Consider the following 25,669-nt stretch of genomic DNA (forward strand, 5'->3'; position numbering starts at 1 on the left):
ACATCCACCAGCTCCGTGATGTCATCATGGAGGAGTGGAAGAGTACTCCAGTGGTAACCTGTGAAGCTCTGGTGAACTCCATGACAAAGAGGGTTAAGGCAGTGCTGGAAAATAATGGTGGCCACACAAAATATTAACATTTTGGGACCAATTTGGACATTTTCACTTAGGGGTGTACTCACTTTTGTTGCCAGCGGTTTAGACATTAATGGCTGTGTGTTGAGTTATTTTGAGGGGGCAGCAAATTTACACTGTTATACAAGCTGTACACTCACTACTTTAAATTGTAGCAAAGTGTCATTTCTTCAGTGTTGTCACATGAAAAGATCGAATAAAATATTTTTAAAAATGTGAGGGATATACTCACATTTGTGAGATACTTTATATATATATCTTAAGAAAGTTGTTTATTACCATTGAAACAAAAACATGTAAATACCAGCAAACAAAAAAACACAAGTGAACCATAACCAAATGACAAAATAACTAACAAACAACCTAAGTAACAAAAAGCCTAACTTGCAAACTAACTATACATACAAAATTTATACAAAATGGAGAACACGGATCAACAGGGTAATACTGGAGGAGATGCAATCAAGGTGGGAACCAGGCCTGGGATCAGGAAAAAGGAGAGCAGATACAAGGCAGAAGGGTACAAGATGCAGAGTAAGAGCAAGATCAACAGCAGGGTCAGGATAAATTAGCAAGCAGTATCTGGCTAGAAGATTAAAAAATACTGAAGCATGAGGTGCTAGTACAGGGGTGTCAAACTCAATTTTATCATGGGCCGCATCAGCATTATGACTACCCTCAAAGGGCTGGCTGTATCTGAAAGACTAGATGTCCAGAGCACCCCACCCCTCCTTAAATCAGATGTCAAGAGCACCCCCACCATCAGAAGTCAAGAGTCCTCCACCCTCCCTTACATCACAGCTCTCCTCACTTACCTTGTGCTGCTGTTGGGAAGAAGCTGAGGGCACTGCTGGGAAGCAGAAAGTGCAAGTTCTGGAGGATGACCAGAGGAGGGCTTGAGATGTCCTGCAGCTGCAGGAGAGGTGCGAGGGCCACATGAGATGGCCTGGAGGGCCGGATATGGCCCGTGGGCCTTGTGTTTGACATATGTGTGCTAGTAGAAGAGGGGCTAAAAAACCTCCCAGCAGCCAGCATATAGTGAAGACTTATTACTGGAATCTGCTGGCTGGGAGACACCCGCTGGTGGACACCAGAACTACAACCTTTCACTCTGGGAACCACATGCTGCCTGTGCATTCCGGCACAGGTGAGAAAAGGATTTTGAAACTAAAGAGCAACTGTCTAGATGTGGGATTACCGTCATTAGAGGTAACTTGTTTGTATAAAGCACAAGTCAAAAATGTTTTTGTCCTAGCCACTTTATTAGATCCACCTAGTACTGGGGTTGGACCCCATTTTGCGTTCAGAACTGCCTTAATTTTTCATGACATACATTCAACAAGGTGTTGGAAACATTCCTCAGAGATTTTGGTCCATATTGACGTGATAGCTGAACACAGTTGCTGCAGATTTGTTGGCTGGGCATCCATGATGCGAATCTCCCATTATATCACACCCCAAAGGTGCTCTATTGAATTGAGATCTGGTGCGTGTGGAGGCCATTAGAGTACAGCAAACTCATTGTCATGTTCAAGAAACCAGTTTGAGCTGTGTGACAAGAAAATATCCCCCACATCATTACACCACCAGCCTGAACCGCTGATACAGGCAGGATGGATCCATTCTTTCATGTTGTTTACGCAAAATTTTGACCCTATCATCAATGTCACAGCTGAAATCAAGACTCATCAGACCAGGCAATGTTTTTCCAATTTTCTATTGTTCAATTTTGGTGAGCCTGTGCTAATTGTAGCCTCAGTTTTCTGTTCTTAGCTGCCAGGAGTGGCACCCGATGCGCTCAATGTGCTCAATGTGCTCAACCCGATGATCAACGAGAAGCCCTAGCCTTTTACTTCCTAGGTATCTGGTAACCCTGCACATCTACAGATTTGCTTCAGTGTAATTACTTCTAGTACAGATACTATTAGTTACTGTTCCTATGTATCCTAAACTGTTTGTACCGTATATTTTGTGAAGTTACTGCATTATTGTATGTCGCATACCACTAAATAAATAATTAAAAAAAAAAAAGAAATAATTTCTCATGATATTTTTTTTCTCAACAACTAAACTAGTCCTAGTTAGCATGCCTTATGCTCCCAATACACAGTGGAGTAGGAGGAAAAGAAGCTGGAGATAAATTGGAGATCTGGTGGGCTGGTGCTAGGTTTGGGAGCTGAAAATGTACCTTGAAACTTGTAGGTGGAAGAGGAGATTGTGGTCTTGTTGATGTTAGGTTGTGTGAGCCTGTAAGTAGCAGTAGGTAACATAAACTTCTAGCTAGGCTAGGTGCTGCCCTTGGCAGTCATGCCATTCTAGGCCATGGCTTAGGTAGCCTAGTAAGGAATGTGGCCATGGCCACTTCCTGTCTTATTGTGCTTGCTTTAGCACTCACTGTACATCGTTGCTTTGGATTGGCTTCATGATGGTAGACCATGACTGGGCAATTTGTACTGGTGCATCTACTTGCAGAAGCAGAATTTTCACTCTTTTACCCCAGTAGCAGGAAGTACCTCGAAAGGACCTTAACTGCAGGTTAATCAGATATTCTTTTAATGAAGGCTCAGATTTATAAAGACTGAAAACTTTTTTTGGAAATAATATCAACATATCTTATAAGATATTAGTGCTTCAGCCCCGGAAGATTTTACCCCCTTCCTGACCAGAACACTTTTTGCAAATCGGCACTGCGTCGCTTTAACTGACAATTGCGCAGCCATGCAACGTTGCACCCAAACAAATTGACGTCTTTTTTTCCCACAAACAGAGCTTTCTTTTTTTTTTTTAGTTCTGAGGCTCCATGACGCGATCGCCGGGAGACCGGTGGACATCGAGTCCACCAGTCCTGCGGGCACGGTTACACTGTACGCGGAAAGCAGTTGAAACCTAATAGTGGTTCTAGCCCTTTCTTATTCTACTAAAAACTAAAAAAAGTTTTGGCTCGCGTTACACTTTAAAGAAGTATAGCCAAAGCTTGTTTGGCTGTACTTCTCCTGTGGATCACAGAAGTTCAATTTGCTCTGTACTCCCGTAAACCGTTTTCAGCAGACAGCAGGCTGAAGCTGTTGGCTGATGTTACAGAGCTGGTCCAGGCTTGGGAAAGATCGTGACCATATGGTCCGGATCAGCCCACATGCAGGATTGGCACCTAGCTCAGCCTCTCAGCAGGCCACTGAGAGCCTGAGCTGGCTGCTCCTGCCCCCTCCACAGCCCAGCACTTCAGTGAGCACAGGGGAGCAGAGCAGAGAGCCAATGACGGACAGTCACCAGCTCTCTGCTTAGGGGGCTCAGAGAACCTAGCAGTCACTGTTGTTTGATCACTCGGTTCTTGACCTTAGAGCATGGGACCGATCCACCTAGGTAAGTATAATAAAAAAAAAATTAAATCTTTTAAACTCATTAATATAGTAACTTTATATAATGATGATGGAGTCGGTAAAAAATGACAGCAATAATCATGATTCTACTGATGAATCTAAATGTATGGATTATTATGTTTACATGGTTTTTAACTAATAAAATATAATTGTTTTACATTTTTTTATAGATATGAGTGGTAAAGTGTTCTTTTTCTCAAAACCAACTGCAACTGTTACTTTGAAACCTTTGTAACGATCCGAGGGGGATTAAGCTCTAGTGGTGCATCCGAGTTGAAGAAATCTGCATTTTCGAGGGCATGGCACCCCATTTTTATTCAAAAGAAACAAAGTTCAAAAATAAACATCAGATTCCCTCACAGGGGTATTCAACACCACAGGCCTTACACCTTAGGCCTTGGTCTATCTTCCCCAGACCTTACATTCAGCACCTCTGTGCTTGCAGCTTTGTGCTGCACTTTCTCCCTCCTGACCAGTGGTGGCTGGTGCTCAAAATTTTTGGGGGGGCTCAAACAAACTGAAAAAATAGGAAAAATAGCTAAAAAAAACCCCACAATTGCAGCCTCAATGTGTCTATCAAATTCAGCCACTTTGCCCATCAAATGCAACCGCTGTGCCCATCAAATGCAACCACTGTGCCCATCAAATGCAGCCACTGTGCCCAGCAAATACAGGCACTGTGCCCAGCAAATGCAGCCACTGTGCCCATCAAATACAGCCACTATGCCATCAAATGCAGCCACTGTGCCTATCATATGCAGCTACTGGGCTCACCAAAAACAGCCACTGTGCCATTAAATGCAGCCACTGTGCCATCAAATGCAGCCCCCTGTGCCCATCATATGCAGCCACTGTGCCCATCATATGCAGCCACTGTGCCCATCATATTCAGCCACTGTGCCTATCAAATTCAGCCACTGTGCCCATCATATGCAGCCATTGTGCCCATCAAATATAGCCACTCTGCTATGAAATGCAGCCCCTGTGCCCATCATATACAGCCACTGTGCCCAGCATATACAGCCACTGTGCCCAGCAAATACAGCCACTGTGCCCATCATGTGCAGCCACTGTGCCCACCAAATACAGTCACTGTGCCCACCGAATACAGCCACTGTGCCCATCATGCGAGCCACTGTGCCCATCAAATACAGTCACTGTGCCCAGCATATGCAGCCACTGTGCCCACCAAATACAGTCACTGTGCCCATGATATGCAGCCACTGTGCCCAGCATTTGCAGCCACTGTGCCCACCAAATACAGTCACTGTGCCCATCATATGCAGCCACTGTGCCCACCAACCTCCCCACTCACGGGCTCTCGGCTCTGGCAGCACCCCCAACCCCCCCATGTGCAGCTCTGACAGACCCCACAACGTCACACAATTGGGTGGGATCAGGGCACACCCTGCGCCCCAAACCCACCCTATTTTGAAGCCTATTGGAGCCTCTGGCTCTAATCAGGTGCTTCAAAAATGACCACCCCCTCCTGCCCCCACCATAGGAATCCATGCGTCCGGCATCATGAAAGGTCCAGGTGCATGGATGGTGGGGCGGCGCCCATGCGCCCACAATGCACGGGCCGCCGCTGCTCCTGACTCCTAGGCCAGAACTCCTGTCTGCCGGGTGGAGTTGTCTCCAAGGATGAGCACTGACTTCTATTCATGGGATGATTATGAAGCCAGCGCACAGGTGTGCAATTAGCAAGCCTAACAAAATCAGGCATACACTGCTCATAAGCACCTGTGACATGGGGTTGCATCTCCACACCTGACATAAGTAAACCAATAGAAAAAGTCAGTATCTGCTTGAGATCTTACACAGAGCTTACACAGCACCATAGTCTCTTTTCTCTGGCAATGAGTTATGTTAGGTACAACACTTTTCAAATTTTTCCAAATCCGCCAAATGCCTACAATGTGTATGTTAATGAGGACGAAACTACATTCAGGATAGAAACTGAGATGCTACACTGGAAGCAAACCTGTGTGACCTGGGATTCCACTGCTGAAGTCATTCAAGTAACTTTGGATCAATGGAAAACTCTACCCTAGACAAGTTTCAAAAAAAGGTTTTACTATTGGTCCTGAAACAAGTATAGTTTTGGGACAGGAGCAAGACTCATTTGGGGAGGCAATAAAGAAAAATCAAGGCAGAAAAAAAACAGAAAGAACACCACATCCCAATAAACGTATATAGTAAAAAGGAGGGGAGGAGGGGTAACAAGCCCCGGGACTTTAACCACTTCAATACCAGGCACTTAGACACCTTCCCGCCCAGGGCAATTTCAGCTTTCAGCACTGTCGCAATTTGAATGACAATTGCGCGGTCATGCTACACTGTACTCAAACTATTTTTTCATCATTTTGTTCCCACAAATAGAGCTTTCTTTTGGTGGTATTTAATCACCTCTGTGGTTTTTATTTTTGAAAATTTTGAAAAAAAACAAGTTTTTCTTTGTTTCTGTAAAAAATTTTTGTGAATAAGTACGTTTTTTTTTAAACAATAAGCTTTTTATTGATGTTAAAATATAGCATTTGTACAATCATACTAACATTTGTACATGAGTATCATATAAAAATATAACTGTAAATAATTGAATTGAGTATTTTACTAGCGAAACCAACAAGATGGCTTTGTAATCAGCCTATCTTCACATCAATTGTTTATTTGAAATACTCTGAATTTATGTATCAAAATCTATTATTTAGGTGTCCTTTTATGAAAGTGCGGTAAAATACCGCTTTTCAGTTCTCAGGCATTCTCAGAGGAGATCGCTCTCCTCTGAGTGCCTGTTTATGAAAGTGTGTAGATCGCTTCTCATGTTGAGTTGAGGAGCGATCTACAAACGCCGGGAACTCCTGAGAATGGCTCCTCTCACTGTAATCTCGTGTGATATAGCGGGATTACAGTATGAGGAACCATAAAATACAAAAGTTTAACACAAATCAGCACACATTATTCCCCAACATATTAATAAAATAATAAAGATAAATTCCCCCTACATTAACCTAATTATAAAAAAAACATTGTTTTTATCAATATTTAAAGATCATACATGTTCCTATTTAAATGTGAATGGTGTATAGTAAATGAATGTAATGCACATATGTAATGCAGCTATACACCATTCATATAAATGCAAAATACATTTATAATCATTAAAAAAATAATTTTAATAAAGTATACAAGTATAAATATTTATTAATAAATTAAAATAAAATATATTTCATTATAGATAAACATAAAAATTGATAAACTGGTGCGATGCGAGAACACTGCGAATCCACTGCGGGCTCCTGCATCGCACCGACTCGCATGTCAGTTCACACTGCCATATGCGAATCGCTGGGGAGTGTCAATACATTGTTAAGGACACCCCCAGATCAGCTTGCATATCGCACTGCAAACTGACAGTTCGGACATGAATCGGATCGCATATGTGTGAACACACATGCGATCCGATTCTGGTCCGAACAGAAAAAAGGGTCCTGTGCGTGTTTGCACCGAATGCGGTGCGATATCAGCCATACTATCTGTACAGCTGATATCGCACCGCACAGACATCGCATGTAATGTGAATGGCAGTGTGCTGCAAATAACATGCGATGCCTGTGCGATGTCCGGCATCGCACAAGTGTGAACTGGGCCTAAAAGTTAACACCCCCAAATCAGTTCGCATATCGCAGTGCGATCTGCAAACTCGGACAGTAATCGAATCGCATGGGTGTGAACACCCATGCAATCCGATTCTGCTGTGGACCAAAAAAAGGGTCCTGTAAGAGTTTGGTCCGAGGGCAATGCAAATTTAGCAATACTATCTGTATGGCTGAAATCGCATCGCACAGAGATCGGATGTGATTTTGCACTGCGGTGCGAATCACATCCGATCTCGGACACCGCAGCAGTGGGAACTGGCCCTAAATCATATTGCATTTGCACCAAAATGGTACAGGACCCTTTATTTGGTCCGCACTGGAATCGGATCGCATGGGTGTGAACACCCATGCGATCCGATTCCTGCACCATTACATAGTTCGCACTGCGATCTGTGAAATGATCTGGGGGTGTCATTAACTTTACATTGACACCCGCAGTGGTGCGCAGATGTCAATGTAGGTGCGATGTGAAAACCCGCACAGGAATCACGCTGGTTCACGCATCGCACAAGTGTGAACCCAGCCAGAGACGTGAACATCTAAAAAAAAATATATATATATATATCTATATATAGATACATATATAGATATATATATATCTATATATGTATCTATATATAGCTATATATATATATATATATATAGATGTATATTTACATCTATATATATATATATATATATATATATATATATATATATATATATGTATGTATATATATATATATATATATATATATATATATATATATATATATATATATATATATATATATATATATATATATATACACTATAAATTCCTATCCTGCTGGTTTTGGGGTGTGTAATGGTGGGGAAGGTGTGCTCTGACTGTTTGGTGAAAGAAAGAAGTCAAAAGACTTCTTTCTTTCTCCAGAATATCAGCCAGTTTCAGGCTTCTCACTCTGATTCTCCACTTCTGAAATGGTGAATCAGAAAGTGAGAATTCTGTCACAGATCGCCAGTGAGGTGTGGAGATCGCACCTTCATAAACTGGCCGTTTCTGTGAATTCTCACTGTGCTGAGATAATCAGCGGAGAACATGTTCTCCGCTGATTATCTCAGTTTCATAAACTGGTAAAGTGCTGAGATCAGCGGTGAGACTCGGGATCGCCGCTGATCTCAGTTTCATAAAAGGACACCTTAATTCAAGAGAAAAAATAGGTCTCTAAAAATACCCTTCTAAATATATATAGTAACAGAAATGAAAAGTAAAGAGAGGAAAAGCAGAGTAAATAAAATATAAGAGAGATGTAATTATTCACATTTCTTTATGTTAAGAGGTATATCCCTATGTGAAATTGTTATAAGAATCAGAAAATTTAAAGATGATCCACGGCTGCCATATTTTATTTAAATTTTCTGTATTCCCTTGTGCTGTTGCCCTGATCTCCTTCATACCTTTGAGGAGATGTATCTCTTCCAACCATTCTTTATTTGTAGGTGCGGCGGTGTTTCTCCAGTGTCTTGGTATTACTGTTTTTGCTGTTGTGATTAAGAATCTGGTCAGGGAGTTTTTGTATTTTTTTAGGGTGCAATTGGTAATATTTATAAGACAGCAAGCAGCGTCTAAATGAATGTTCGTTTTTGTGATGTGTTTTATGATCTTGATTACTTGGTTCCAAAAGGGTTTAGGTGTCCGTTTATGAAGCAGTGAAATCTATTCACTGCTTCGTTCTCCGGCATTCACAGTGAAGAATCTTCTCCTCTGTGTGCCAGTTTATGAAGCGGTGTAGATCGCTTCACCTTTGGAGGAGTGAAGTGATCTACAAATGCTTCAAATAGTGGAGAACGTCCCCTGATACTGGAATCTCGTGAGACTTTACGAGATTACAGCACCAGATGTCAGTTTATCAAGCAGTGATAAATTATCACTGCTCAACGGCGTGGATTAATGTTAATAAAATAATGTGTCCCCCTACATTATACACATATGTATACACACACACACACTATATATACATGTATATACACACACATGATATATATATACATATACACATTATATGTATATATGTATAAATATGTATACACATAAATATGACAGGGGGACATGCTTACAGTGTTGGGGGGTCTGAACGAGGCATAAGGAAGTTAAAAATCTTCCTCCTTCCCTCTCAGATCCCCCCAGATTTCCTCTTCACTCCCCGATTCACCATCTCTGAGCTGGTGAACCTGGGAGTGTGAATTCTGACTCAGATCACCAGTGAAGCGGTGAGATCACCGCTTCATAAACTGGCCGTTACTGTGTCATTCAATGAGGATTCTCCGTGTGTAGAGATAATCGGCGGGAGAACAAGTTCAAACATGTTCTCCCCCGATTATCACTGTTTCATAAACTGTTTATGGACTGTGATCAGCGGTGATCCTCGGGATCACCGCTGATCACTGCTTCATAAACGGACACCTTAATCAAATCACATTCCCACCAGATGTGGTATAGTGTGCCTTCTTCCCGATTGCAGCGCCAGCAATGTCCAGGTATTGTCAGAAACCATTTGTGTAATTTATTTGGTGTAATATACCAATTTGTTAGGATTTTGAATGAAGTTTCCTGTAATTTCACACTGATTGCACACTTGTGTGCGAACACACATGCTTGTAGCCGTTGGTCTTTTGTAATGGGTTTGTTCAGTGTTGATTCCCAGAAAGTTTTGTGTCTGTTAGATTCCTGTAAATCGCTGGACTGCAACCAAGTATATGTTAATGAAATGTTCTTAGTGGTCGTACTAGCCAAAAAACATATAGTTTCAAAGGGTGTTAAGGGTCTAAAGAAATGTTTTTGTCTCTGAGTGTTCATGATGAAGTCATGTATTTGTTGGTATTCCTTGAAATGTAGTGGTGTTTGTCCTATTTCTTTTTGTAGATCTGCTTGAAACTTGATTTTGTTGTTCTTTAAACAATGTGCGACTAGAAGTGGCGTGTTTCTGTTGTAAAGTGATTGGATGGAACCATCCATTCCTGAGGGGAAGTCAGGGTTTGTTGTCAATGGAGTTAGTGGCCCTAGTGAGGAAGTAAGTAAATGTCTCTGATTAATTGTTTGTAGGGTTTTTAATGTAGCCCCTATGAGAGGATGTTGTTTTAATTGTTTCGGACACAGGTTCCAAGGAATCCATGGAGCATATGATATCGGAATAGGTCCTATGTTATTTTCCAGTCCCACCCAATCTTTATTCTCTTTGTGGCATGTCCAATCTATGATTCTAGTTAATTGTGTAGCTAGGTAATTATTTTTAAAATTAGGAAAACCCATGCCTCCATTTTGTTTGTTCATAGTAAGTAAATTTAGACTGATTCTAGGTTTTTTGGAGTTCCAAAGGAATTTTCTTAGCAGGGAGTGTAGGGATTTAAAGAAGCTTGAAGGTAGTATTATGGGTACTGTTTGGAAGAAGTATAGTATTCTGGGTAAAACTGTCATTTTAATTATAGCTGCTCTACCAAACCACGAGAAGTACTTCATTGTCCATTTTTCTAAATCTTTGGTGATATTTTTTAAAAGTGGTTGAAAATTGGCTTTATGAGCGGAGCAGACATGCATTGTTAGAGCTCCACACCGCTGAGGAGAGAAGAGAAGGACAAAGCGGAGCCTGCAGGCTCAAAAGGTATCCATTTGAACCTTTTTGCCCCAGGGAACAAACTGTGAAAGTTTGGGCAGGAAATATGGTACTGGGAGGAAACCGTGGCAGAAATAAAAATCACCTCACAAAGAGCTCACAGGCACTCACTGCAGCTGAAGCAGCTCCAGTCACCTCACAAGATACAGCATCAGGGCGCTCTCACAGACAGAAAATGTCACAGCAAGACTCTCCATTTGAGTCAGATACAGAACAAATCCTCTCACAAACTTCTCCACAAGCCTCCTCAGTATCCCCAGTAATATTATTACAATTTGAAAAGATGCTTCATAAGGCTTTAAAACAAACCTCAGACCAAATAACAAAAAGCCTAACCAAAGAAATAAGAGAGCTGGGAAACCGCACCGCAGCCTTAGAAATAAAAATGGATGAAATTGAAATTACAACCCAAGAAAATATAACAGAATTGGAACAATTAAAAAAAGAGAATTTAATACTTCAAACTAAGCTCGAAGATTACGAAAATAGAGCCAGACGTTCAAACTTGCGCATAAGGGGAATACCTGAAACTGTGACAGACCTGCAATCTACTATTACTGCTCTATTACAAGAACTAAAGCCAGATATCCCTATTGAACGTTTAGAACTGGACAGAGTACACAGAGCCCTCACAGCCAAAAAGAAAGATGGACCCCCACGTGATATAATCACAAAATTTCATTATTACAGAACGAAAGAACAAATACTAATTGCTGCAAGAGAAAAAAAGGAACTTAATTTTCAAGGACACAATTATCAAATTTTTGCTGACCTATCCCAACTTACTATTACTAAAAGACGATCCATGAAACCCCAACTAATGGAACTGCAACGCCACAACATTATGTATCAATGGGGCTTCCCCTTTTCAGTCAGATTTAACTACCAAGGTACAATTTACAGAAGCAGATCAGCAGATGAACTACAACAAACCCTTTTAAAATCTGACAGAACCCACAAGCAGCAACACTCCCACACGCAGAAGAATGGCGTCATCTTCACCTTCAGGCAGCACCCAGAAAATTTCAGAACAAAATGGGAATCATCATTCTCACAAAAGAGGCCGTTATGCCACATCATCCATGGACCAAGAAGATTCAATGGACTGACATCCTAATTCCTGATATCTCTTCATTTATTATACTAAGAGATGGTTCTCTATAAAAAACCTATGTTTATAACTGAATGTAACTGCATTCTGATAGTCACACACTGTGTGGAATCATGTTACATTCCAGTTATATTTCTTATTACTTCTGATTCATAGGTGAAATAAGGAAATTCTTGTTCAGTTATATATTATCAGGTAATAACAATAGATTTATTACTTTTTAGGACAAATATGTTCAATAATCCAGAAGTAATGGAAGCTTTTTCTTTCTTTTCTTAAAACAAATATATTATTACCTAACTAGTTCCTAGAATTATGTTTTTGTTTATTCTAATCTGAAGCAATACAACCTCAATGTTATGAGTTAACATATCTAAACAGTCACATATGAATAAAATATGTAATTGTTTACTCTAAAAGGGTTAAAATCCCAAAATAATTCAAACTATCTTCATCAATACCAAAGTTATTAACAGTACCTTTCTAACTGAATTATTTAGCCTAGGGCAAGACTAACCATATACAACCACCCTGGAATAAATAATTTCAACAAAAACTATATTCTGCACTCCAATTAATGAAACATCATTTTGATGTCTTTTGACATAGCACTTCTCTCCTGTAAGCGGAAGATCCGTGTACCCCCATTAGCCCTCCTCATTCTCCCAACCATATTATGTGGGAGTGTGACGAAGGCACTTATTCCCCTGAGAGAGATATTTATTCTCTTTCACGGGTAAATTGTGATTACTTGCAAAAAATAATTTATACAATGTATCATCTAATCTCATATGTTTTTTGTTTACTCTTTACTCCAGAATTCACTGATTTCTTTTCTATCTATTCATCTCTTCAGTCCACACAGGTTGATCTGCGCAGTCAGCTCTGCATAACAAAAAGTAAGTCAAAACTGTTTGATCTATTGCCATGGCACCACTGAATATACTTTCCCTGAATGTTCAGGGAATAAATGTCCCTCAAAAAAGGACCAAAGCCTTCCGTACTTTCCATAACAAGAAGGCTCACATAGTATGCCTCCAAGAAACACACTTCACCAAAGATTCTACTCCAAAATATATTTCTCCTTTTTATCAACAAATTTACACGGCTTCTGCCTGTACCAAGCAAAGGGGAACTCTAATTGCATTTCACCGATCCACACCATTCACCTTATCATCAGAAATTAAAGACCCAGAAGGTAGATACCTGATACTCATGGGTTATATAATGGATACAGCAATCACAGTGATTTCCTACTACGCTCCTAACAAACAACCTACACCATTCCTCTCACATATATTACAAGTGATTAATACACACAAAATAGGAACAGTGATAATGTGTGGGGATTCGAACCAGGTCCTCCTCCTATTTCTAGATAAATCACCTTTTACACCATCCAAAATAACCTCTAGATTACCTTTTTCTCAACTTCTTTCCAAATACAATCTGGTAGATTCATGGAGAGAAAGTAACCCAATGAAAAAGAAATTCACTTATTTCTCGCACCCTCATCAAACCTTCACCAGAATAGATCATATTTTTCTAACAATAGGAATGATACCAGAAATTATTGCATCAGATATAATTCCGATTCCGTGGTCTGACCATAATGCAGTATACACTACTATAGCCTCAGCCATACCAAAAGCGCATGACCCAATGTGGTACTTACCGGACATAATGCTCAAACACCCACTACATCAGATGGCCATTGAACAAGCTTTAAAGGAATACATATCAATTAATAATACAACAGACATCTCCCCAATAACACTGTGAGAAGCTCATAAGCCTGTCTTGCGTGGTACAATACAAAGACAAATGGCACTATTTAAACGGGAACGCAAAAATCTAGCAAAAAAACTAGAACTCAATTTTAATGCAGCCTACATATCATTTCAAGATAATCCATCTCAGAGTACAAAATCTCATCTGGAAAAATCTAGATTGGAATACGATCTATTTCTCACTGAGTCAGTTGATAAATCCCTCAAACGCTCCAAACACAATTTCTACATGAATACAAACAAACCAGGTACATATTTGGCTCGGGCATTAAATTCAACTAACAAATCTTTCAAACCAATACGTTTGAAATTATCAAAAAATGTTTACACTTGTAATCCAGTTAAAATAGTCCATAAATTTCACTCACATCTCGCAACTTTATACAAGACAAACAATGAATTTAATCCTACAGAAGCTGAATCCTTCTTCTCAAAAATAACCTTACCTGAGTTATCTCAGAATCAAAAAAGCAGTTTGGATGAGCCTATAACTATAGATGAAGTTGCTAACGCCATAAAAGACCTAAAACTTAACAAAAGACCAGGCCCAGACGGCTACTCGGCTTTATACTATAAAACATTCTCAGAAATACTCTCTCCCATTCTCACTGAAACTTTTAACAAACTTTTAGATGGACATTCTTTTCGGCAAGAAACACTAATGGCAATTGTTTGTATGATCCCAAAACCCCTTTCTGATGATACTTCCTGTGTGAATTATCGGCCTCTCTGTTAAACCTCGATATTAAATTATTAGCAAAAATAATAGCAAAACGCCTCAATAGCATTATAGGAAAATTAATACATAGAGATCAAGTAGGCTTCATGCCAAATAGACAGGCAGGCGATAATATACGCAGGGCAGTGTTATTGGCACATATTGCTAAAAAACGGAAAATCCCTTTATGTTTTCTATCTCTCGATATTAAGAGGGCATTTGACACAGTATCCTGGCAATATATGCAATATTCATTACAAAAATGGGGTTTTGGACACCACTTTTTAACATGGATCAAAGCATTATATAATAAACCCAAAGCCTATATAAAATATGCTGGATACAAATCTGAAGCCTTTAATATCGAAAGAGGTACCCGACAGGGTTGCCCATTATCTCCCTTATTATTTGCCCTTATACTCGAACCCATGGCCCAATACATCAGAACAAACCAAACTATAACTGGCATTGAAGTAGGAGGTATTACACACAAATTATGTATATTTGCAGACGATATATTACTTTTTCTATCATCACCACAGGTCTCTGGTCCTAACTTAATACCAGCTCTTGATGGATTTGCAGCCCCATCCGGCCTTATGATTAATCCTAAGAAATGCCTAGTGCTTAATATTTCACTCACAAACATGGAATTGATCCCGGCTAGGGCTGCACTCCCAATCACATGGGCAGAAAAATCAATCCCATATCTTGGAATTCATTTAACAGCATCTCATTCTGACTTATTCTCAACCAATTATCCTCCTGTATTAAGACAGATCACAAATCTAATAAAACAATGGTCGCAACTTCCTTTATCCTGGATAGGGAAGATTAATGCAATCAAAATGACTATTCTACCCAAATTGCTTTATCTATTCAGAGTCCTCCCTATTCCAATTCCTTCCTATTTTTTGAGAATAGTACAAAAAAGAGCAACTTCGTTTATATGGGGCTCTTCTAAACCACGTATACCTATACACACACTACATCTTGCCAAAAATAAAGGAGGCCTGGGATACCCTAATTTTACTAACTACTACAGAGCAGCACATTTGGCCAGTCTGTCCAAATACCATGCAAAACAGGAAATCCCATTATGGGTATTTATAGAGGCTTCAGAAAATGACCCTCTATTAATATCAAATTTATTATGGCTTGATCCTAAAGACCGCTTTAAAATTCATAATCCCATAACTAAACACTTCTTATCTCTCTGGGATAAACTAAAAACCAAATATCAGTTACAATCTCCACACAATCCTCTCCTTTCTTTTATCAGAAATCCGGCCTTTTATCCGGCATGGATCTACCCAAATTCTTTTAAAGCTTGGACAACATCAGGCATTCAGACACTAAATGACTTCATAGCATCTAAATCATTCCTTTCATTCCCATCGCTTAGAGAAAAATATGATCTACCATCTTTTTCTCCAAATCAAAAATTTCTATACACCATTCCTAAAGGGGGATACACCATTATCCCAATTATCCATTTTTGAATCAATCTGTACAAAAGATCCATTTGCTAAAGGTACAATTTCATCACTTTATAATCAATTATATGGAGTAGCAAATCTTAATAGACCCTCTTACGTTCAGAGGTGGGAGGAGGACCTGGGACGTACTTTAGAAGACACGGACTGGTCTAACATATGACTCACATCTAAGTCATCTTCACCCAACATCTTAGCACTGGAGACAAATTATAAAGTCCTAACTCGCTGGTACCTTGTACCCGCTAGAGTGGCAAAATATTCACCTAATACCTCAACTCTTTGTTTTCGAGGATGCCCAGAAATAGGCACATATTTACACATATGGTGGACGTGCCCAGTAATCCAAACCTTCTGGAAGGAAGTCTTCGTGATTGCATCTAAAATATTTAAAAATATAATACAACCAGATCCATATTTAACTTCACTTAATCTAAAACCGAAATGGTTAACACTCTCTCAATTCAAACTTATGATCCAACTAATAACGGCTGCAAAACAAACAGTGGCCAAGGCATGGAAATCTCCTACATTGGTACTAGCAGAAACAATTCACAGAATGAATAATACAATGTCCCATGCTAAGATGGTAGCCATCGATCAAAATCAAATTCCAAAATCTGAAAAACTTTGGCATCCTTGGATAAAACAACAGTTCCTGTCAAACTTCAATGACTCTGTCCTGTTGCCATGGTAAGAGATTAAATGACTTACAGAGACACCCATTCTAAGGCTTCAAAGAGAACTAAAAAGAATAATAAACTGACGAGCGGGACAACCTTGTGGACCATACCTCTACCTTTCAACCCTTTTTCTTCTTTCTCTTTCCTTTTCTCCACCTTACGATTAAAGCTCATTATCAGAATTTATTTGACCTATATACACTCTACTTGTAAACAATATGTATAGTAGGTATAAATCATTTAAATACCTACAAAAGTAACTAAGGAAATGATATATATCTTTAATTTAGGTTTACGTGAACCCAATGTTTAATATTTGAAATTTCATGATATTTACCTATATAAACCCTACTGTAAAACAATGAGCTTACTTTATAGATCCTTGTAAACTTACTTTATGTATCTTTATAACATTGTATACTCAATAAACTTCTTTTGACAAGGAAAATTGGCTTTATACATGGCATCCAACCTTGGGGTTAATTGTATTCCCAGGTAGGTGTTGTTTCCCATTTAAATTTGCAGTTGATTTTTGTGTTCTTTAATGTAGCCTCCCTAAGTGTTAGGTTCAGCGCTTCAGATTTGTTGTAATTTATTTTGAAGTTTGATATATAGCTATATTGGGAAAATACATTACATAGGTTGGGCATGGTAATGTGTGGTTGGGATATGAAGAATAGTAAATCATCAGCGTAAGCTGCGCATTTATATATTTTGTTTTTGACATTGAAACCATGAATGTCAGGTATTTTATTTATAATGCGAATTAGTGGTTCCAGGGTGAGAATAAATAGTAGGGGTGATAATGGACATCCCTGTCTTGTCCCATTTTGAATTCTTACTTTGTCAGATAATGTTCCATTTATTTTAATTTGGGCTGTCAGGTTTTAGTATAAGGCCTTTATCCAAGCTAACATATGGGTTTTTAAACCGATATGGGAACATACGGCAAATAAGAAGTCCCACGACACTCGGTCGAAGGCCTTCTCCGCATCGATTGATAACATGCCTTCATGTTTATCTATGTGTATTCTATGTATGAGATTCATGGATTTAATTACATTATCTTAGGCCTCTCTGCCAGGCATGAATCCCACTTGTTCAGGTCCTATTAATTGATTCAGTAATGGTCTTAATCGGTTTGCTAATATTTTCGTATGAATTTTTAGAGCAAGGTTAAGTAGGGATATCGGTCTATAATTGGCACAGTCTGTTGGATCTTTATTTAGTTTGGGCAGTACTGTTACATGTGCTCTCAGAAAGTCTTCAGAGATGTCATGTGAGTTTTTTAGGGAGTTCAATGTTTTGAGAAGATGTGGTATCAAAATGTCGGAGAAGGTCTTGTAATAATGGGCTGTGAGGCCATCTGGTCTGGGGCTTTTCCCCGATTTGAGGGATTTAATGGCTTCAATCATTTCCTGTTCTGTTATCGGTTCTTCTAATGTTTGTGTGTCTATGTCTTTCAGAATGGGGAGGCCACTGTCTGTAAGGAATTTGTGAATTATTTCTTTTCTTGATCCTATAAGGTCTTTGGGTTTATGTGTAGAAGGTAAGTTGCATAGGTCTGTATAGTATTCTTGGAATCTTTGGTCAATCTTTTGAGCATCATTAGTAATTTGATTTTGTTTGGTCTTAATGGCCAATATGTTTGTAGATAATAAGGTTTCCTTCAATGCTTTTGCTAAAAATTTACCTGATTTGTTTCCATGTTCATAAAAGAACCCCTTTAGTGAAAAAAGGATCCTTTGGGCTTTGAGGTTCAGGATGGACTGTAGTTTTTTCCTTAATTCAAGTAGAATTGTGGCTGCTTCAATCGCTAAAGATTGTTTATGTTTGTTTTCCATATCTCTTATGGCCTTTGTTAAAGCCATGAGTTCCTTTTCTGCTTCTCTCTTTTTTGCAGCCCCCAACCTGATAAATTCCCCTCGGACCATGCATTTGTGAGCTTCCCATATGTTCATAGGTATTATGTCTTCTGACTCATTTTCTTTAAAGTAATATTTAATTGTTTCTGATATTTTGTTTGTGTCTGCCAAATCAGTAAGCAGAGAAGGATTTAACCTCCAATTTGTAGTTCTGGGCCTTCTCGCCTTTTTATGTAGGGTCATCGATATGGGTGCGTAGTCCGAGAAGGTCTTTATTCCAATCTTAGCTGATTTTAGGAGGGGTAAGTCTCTTTGTGAGATAAAAGTATAATCAATACGTGTAAATGTGTTATGTAATGTTGAAAAATATGTAAAATCCTTCCCTGTTGGATTACATGTACGCCACAAGTCTATTAATGTAAGAGAGGCAAGGAGTGTTTTGATTTCTCTCAATTTTTTATATGGCACACTAGATTTGCCATCTGAAGTGTCCTGTAGGGGATTCAGTGCTAGGTTGAAGTCCCTTCCAAATACAATACAGCCTGTCGCGAAGCTTTTTAGTTCATCAATTACTCGTTGGTAAATGTGATTTGTGCAGAGTTAGGAAAGTACACGTTGGCCAACGTAATTGGAGTCCCTGCCCAATTTCCTTTGAGGAAGATATATCTTCCTTCTGTGTCTGTCAGTTGTTGTGAGATAACAATCTCTGAATTCTTGTGTAATAGAATGGAAACTCCTTTGGATTTGGATATGGAATTGGTTGTGTGGAACACTTGTGTGTATTGTTTGTCGTGTAGTTTGGGGATGTTACCTGTCCTGAAATGAGTCTCCTGGAGAAACACCACCGCTGGTTTAGCTTTATGTAGTTCTCGAAGTAACGACATTCTTTTTTCTGGTATGTTCAAGCCCCTGACGTTGTGAGATATTACAAAAGAATGATTATTGATCATTGTATATGGCATTTTGATATATTATAGGTTATTGCCTATTTGTTTGTGAAACAACCGTGGATATTCCGATGTCGGATCAAATTATATAAATAAAAGTAGAAAGAAAAAGAAAAAAAAAAACTAAAAAAATTAAAGAAAGGAAAATTAAGTTTAGTAACTCTCTAGATGAGTGTCACGAGTAATAAGAGGTAGTAAACACGTCTCCAGGTGTTAGCCTAGGGAGAAAAGTGTAGTGGATGTGTGTTGATAGATGCCAACGCACATTCACTGGTGGGAGCAGTGGGAGGTAGTTACTATAAGGGATCAGGAGGTAACTAAATCTTAAAACCTGATCAGTTAACCTGTTGTAAATACTAAAGTGAGTATGGAATCCCGTGACTCAGCTTACAGCATATAAAAATGGGAGTTATGACCCCCTTCCAGCCATTGGGCGGTATCATGAATTTATATAACCTTGTAACGAGAGCAGTGGTGCACAGCAACATACATGCACCATTCCTCTAACAAATCCACACCGGGACCCCCAAATGCCCCCTAAGATAGTTAATTCTTATAGAGGCGGGCATGTGTCTGTATATCTAAAGTAAATAAAATAACATTAATTATGTAACTCTATAAATAATTCTATTGTATGGCCGTTCTCCGGGGGGCAGCCCGAGTCTCCCCCAAGAATGCGCCACACAAGGCATCACTACACATCTGTCATCGTGCTACTAGAACTGTCTTAATTATTGACAATCTGTCAGAAGTCAATCGGTTGAATGCCTCCCCAGCAGCTCATGGCTGACCCGAACCATAATGAGTTCATTTTTCCGCTCACAAATTTTTGTTCAGACATATTTAAATTTTCAATAAATGTCAAATATGTCTTAATGTTGGTCTTCTATTTATATCTTTCTCTAAATGCTTATGTATTGTGTACAGACCAACATGGAGTCTAATACTAAGTAAAAGGATGAACAGTGGGTGAAAGAAACTGAGGACCTAAACCAATGCACTTCGAATTTTGTTCTGTAAGTTTGTTGTTAAAAGCAGAACATACTTCATAACCTATAAAGGTTTTTTTTAAACACCTCTTTTGTATTAGTTGTTGAAGGGAGGTAAAACAATTTTTATCATCAATTCCTTCTAGTCGTGCCTTAAGCTCAAATGGTCACATGGTTATGATAACAACAAAGGAAAAAAGAAAAAATGAAAAATAAAAGACGGCAGTCATTTTCTACCAAAAACCTTCAGGGTAATGAACCTTAAATCGCATTAGATATGTTATAGGCGCAACATGCTATATGTATGTTTGCTTATAAGGGAGTTTTTGTTGTGTCATTCCAAATCCTTCCATTAGGTGTCGCCCTTGTTGAAGAGATCTTATAAGGATTCAAAAGCGTCTATAGCAATCCTATTGAAAAACTCCCAGAGTCAGGAGATTAAACGTTGATATGATGAAGTCGGGTGTTCACAACTGCCATGAGGTGTCAAAGTAAGTTCTTACTCCTATTATGGCTGGTTTTGTGAAGAAGAGAGCTGCATATGTCAGATCAAATATTCTGGTAGATACTGGAGAGTCAGACAGAGTGTAACGTGGTGTAAAACACACATTATCCTGTAGCTTTATGCCTTGGAGGTGTAGAATGATCTGTTTGAACCAGATCCTGTGTATTTGTCAGCCTTAGCTTTTTTGGATGATGAGGGTCTGGAGGGTAATGCTTGTGGAGTTGTGGGTGGAGATGATCCTTGTGGTGGGATGCGAAATTCCTTGTACCATTCTGGTAAATCAATCAAAGGAAGTTGTAGCTGCTCACAAAATGCTGGTATATCTTCAGGCATTCTTAGGTAGTGTTGTTTCCCTGCATATGTGGCATTCAAGGCAAAGGGAAAACGCCAGCGATATGGTATGCCTTTTTCCTTTAATGCAGTAATCATGGGACCATAGTTGCTAACATTGTAAAAAAAAAATGTGGGACACTTTTGTGGCTGTAGGCGGAGCCGTAGAATAATTAGGGGGCGGGGCATTCATTTATAGGCGTGGCTTAGGAAAAATATACAAGTGCGGCGCGCGAAGCGCGCCATGGCGAAAAATGGGTGTGGTTTACGCGTCATAGTGGGCGTGGCTTAAATGGGTGTGGCTCAAGAGGGTGTAGTTAGAGTCTGAGATGAATGAGGAATGAGAGGGAGAGAGGGATTAGAGGGGGAGAGGGATTAGAGGGGGAGAGGGAAATGACGGGACAGCAGCCCCAGATCCTACACAACAATAGAAATATGTGTATTCTAGAAAGTTTAACAATCAGCAGATAAAGATACTCCAAACACCTGGTGTTAGCACTTCAATCATCCCGGCACCATGGTTGTTTTGGTGACAGGATGATTGAAGTGCATTATTTCTATTATTACATTGTAATATAAAATGAAATCATTCAACTCACTATAATGCAGAATCAGTGGGATCCCTGAGCGTGTCACTAGCCATGTCGCCTGTCACCAGCCGTCCGTCCTTGTGTCAGATGTCCCAGCAGAGTCCGTCCTTGCATCAGGTGCCCCCAGCGGAGCCCCCCTTACATCAGATGTCCCCAGCGGAGCTCCCCTTCACATCAGGAGTCCCCAGCGGAGCCCCCTCTCACATCAGGAGTCCCCAGCGGAGCCCCCTCTCACATCAGGAGTCCCCAGCAGAGCTTCCCCTCACATCAGGAGTCCCCAGCGGAGCTCCCCTTCACATCAGGTGTCCCCGGCGGAGCTCCCATTCACATCAGGTGTCCCCGGCGGAGCTCCCCTTCACATCAGGAGTCCCCAGCGGAGCTCCCCCTCACATCAGGAGTCCCCAGCGGAGCTCCCCCTTACATCAGGTGTCCCCGGCGGAGCCCCCCCTCACATCAGGTGTCCCCGGCGGAGCTACCCCTCACATCAGGTGTCCCCAGCAGAGCTCCCCCTCACATCAGGTGTCCCCAGCGGAGCCCCCCCTCACATCAGGTGTCCCCAGCGGAGCTGCCCCTCACATCAGGTGTCCCCAAAGGAGCCCCCCTCACATCAGGAGTCCCACAGCGGTGCGCCCTCCCCCCCCACCTTAGAGGTGTCCTAGTAGTAGCATGGCTAGAACCCCGCCCCTTTCCTTATCAGACAGGAAGACGGCTGGGGGGCTAGATGGAGCTCCTGCGTCAATGCCCACCCTCCGCCTCGCCCCGCGTACCCCCCTGCCCCGCTGCCAGTCTGATATGGAAAGGGGCGGGGGGTAGGCGGGGCAAGGTGGAGCGGGGCGGAGGGTGGGCGGCGACGCAGGAGCTCCGTCTAGCCCCCCCAGCCGTCTTCCTGAACTTCACCAAAATGGCGGCCGGCGGAGACATCGTCTCCGCCGGCCACGGACCTCTAGCGGCGGCAGCGGCGAACCGCGAACAACCGGATTTCTCGGGACATTTCCCGGGACACCTGGAATTCGGGAATGGTGTCCAAGTCCCGGGAATGTCCCGGGAAATCCGGGACAGTTGGCAAGTATGTGGGACGCATGGCTCGTCTGTTCTGCAATGTAACGTGTGATAGATCTTGGAACAGTGTGACAGCATGTGCTTCAAACAGGATCCTTTCATTGCGTCTAGCTTTGTTTAATATCTCCTCTTTCAATGGGAAGTTCTGTAGGCAGCAGATTATGTCTCTTGGAGGAGCTGTGTCTGGGGGATGAGGTGCTAGAGCCCTGTGTGCTCGGACAAACTCAATATCAGTGTCCTTAGGGCGATCTAGCAAATCATTTAGGCCCCTTTCACACGGACGGATAGAATGGTGCTTTTAGCTGAGGATTTTCTAATTTTCTATCGCAGCTAAAAGCACACAATGCTTTCCTATGGCCCCATTCACACACTGCGTTTAGCTGTGAATTAGATACATGCGGTTCTGTGTGGATAGAAAAAATAGAATTGACTGTATCCAGGAGCGATTTAGCGCAGCTATCCGCACATAACCGCAGGTAATCGCAGTGCACTGTGTCAGCTGCGGATAACAGCACCGAGCTGCTCATTGGGAAAGGAAAAATGATTTTTCCTTTCCCAATGAGCGACACGCACGGGGATCCAACTCGGATCCCCGCCAATGCCCAGCACTGTTTGGTATGAATCTTGAGGAGGAACTCCACGCCAAATTTTAAATTAAAAAAATGGCGTGGGTTCCCCCTCAGGGGCATACCAGGCCCTTCGGTCTGGTATGGATTTTAAGAGGAACCCCTACGCCGAAAAAACGGCGTGGGGTCCCCCCCAGAATCCATACCAGACCCTTATCCGAGCACACAGCCCGGTCGGTCAGGAAAGGGGGTGGGGACGGGCGAGCGCCCCCCCTCCTGAGCCGTACCAGGCCGCATGCCCTCAACATGGGGGGGTGGGTGCTTTGGGGGAGGGAGCGCCCTGCAGCCCCCCCACCCCAAAGCACCTTGTCCCCATGTTGATGAGGACAAGGGCCTCTTCCCGACAACCCTGGCCGTTGGTTGTCGGGGTCTGCGGGTGGAGGGCTTATCAGAATCCGGGAGCCCCCTTTAATAAGGGGGCCCCCAGATCCCGGCCCCCCACCCTATGTGAATGAGTATGGGGTACATGGTACCCCTACCCATTTACCTAGGGAAAAAGTGTCAATAAAAAAAACACTACACATATTTTTAAAGTAATTTATTAGACAGCTCCGGGTGTCTTCTTCCGGCTTCAGGGTCCTCTTCCGACTTCGGGGGTCTTCTTCTGGCTTCGGGGGTCTTCTTCCGACTTCGGGGGTCTCTCCGGTTCTTCTCCCCGCTCCCCGGGTCTTCTGCCGGGCTCCTCCGCTATCTTCTGCTCTTTTGCCGCTCTTTTGCTAGCAGAGGAGCCCGGTCTGCTGCCTTCTGCCTTCTTCCCTCTTCTCTTCTTCTGATGTTGACACGACGCTCTCTCTGGCTGGAATGCACTCTGGGCGCTCCGCTCTGACTTATATAGGCGGTGACCCCGCCCCCTTATGCCGTTACAGTCCCTGGGCATGCTGGGACTGTGACGTTTTATGGGGGCGTGGTCCGCTAGCAAAAGAGTGGCAAAAGAGCAGAAGATAGCGGAGGAGCCCGGCAGAAGACCCGGAGAGTGCGGAGAGTGCGGAGAAGAACCGGAGAGACCCCCGAAGTCGGAAGAAGACCCCTGAAGCCAGAAGAAGACCCCCGAAGTCGGAAGAGGACCCCGAAGCCCGGTAGAAGACCCCCTGAGCTGTCTAATAAATTACTTTAAAAATCTGTGTAGTGTTTTTTTTTAATTGACACTTTTTCCCTAGGTGAATGGGTAGGGGTACCATGTACCCCATACTCATTCACATAGGGTGGGGGGCCGGGATCTGGGGGCCCCCTTATTAAAGGGGGCTCCCGGATTCCGATAAGCCCTCTGCCCGCAGACCCCGACAACCAATGGCCAGGGTTGTCGGGAAGAGGCCCTTGTCCTCATCAACATGGGGACAAGGTGCTTTGGGGTGGGGGGGGCGCAGGGCGCCCCCTCCCCCAAAGCACCCACCCCCCCATGTTGAGGGCATGCGGCCTGGTACGACTCAGGAGGGGGGGTGCTTGCCCGTCCCCACCCCCTTTCCTGACCGACCGGGCTGCGTGCTCGGATAAGGGTCTGGTATGGATTTTGGGGGGACCCCATGCCGTTTTTTCGGCGTAGGGGTTCCTCTTAAAATCCATACCAGACCGAAGGGCCTGGTATGCGCCTGAGGGGGAACCCACGCCTTTTTTTATTTAAAATTTGGCGTGGAGTTCCCCCTCAAGATTCATACCAAACAGTGCGAGTCGGCACCCTGTCGGGTTGCCATGGAAATGGCAAACCACAGCCAAATGCGACCGCAGCTAATCACACTGTGGAAATGCAGCTGATCGCAGTGCCTGGAGTCTTGAACTCCACAGGAAAAAAACATGCTTTTAACTGCGGCAGAATAGCCGTCCGTGTGAAAGGCACCTAAAAACTGCTTGTAGTGTTGATTTAATTTGCGCAGTTTCTATATGTTCCGGAATTCCCCTGACTCTGATGTTCTGCCTGCATCCTCTCTTATCTAAATCTTCTAAATGCCTGTTGATAAGGATTAAGTGTGTGGCATGTGAAGAGACTGTGGATGTCAGCCTCTCCACCACTCTATCTCTCTTAGCCTTGGCTCTTTCAGTGTGAGATAAGCAGTCTGACAAGGCTATAACATCTGCTCTTAAGTCAGTAATAGCTGTGGCAAATGAATTTTTAATGTCTGCTGCGAATTTTGTCATTTTTGAGAAGCGCAGAGGATGATCAGG

At 41.9% G+C, this 25,669-nt stretch overlaps 1 pseudogene; it reads left to right on the plus strand.

Moving 5' to 3' along the window:
* The first annotated feature begins 554 nt into the window (after positions 1–554).
* Positions 555–25,669, plus strand: part of LOC141116572 (C-reactive protein-like) — a 35,218-nt pseudogene continuing 10,103 nt past the window's right edge.

This window comes from Aquarana catesbeiana, linkage group LG13 (assembly GCF_042186555.1).
Source record: "Aquarana catesbeiana isolate 2022-GZ linkage group LG13, ASM4218655v1, whole genome shotgun sequence".
NCBI classification, from domain to species: Eukaryota; Metazoa; Chordata; class Amphibia; order Anura; family Ranidae; genus Aquarana; species Aquarana catesbeiana.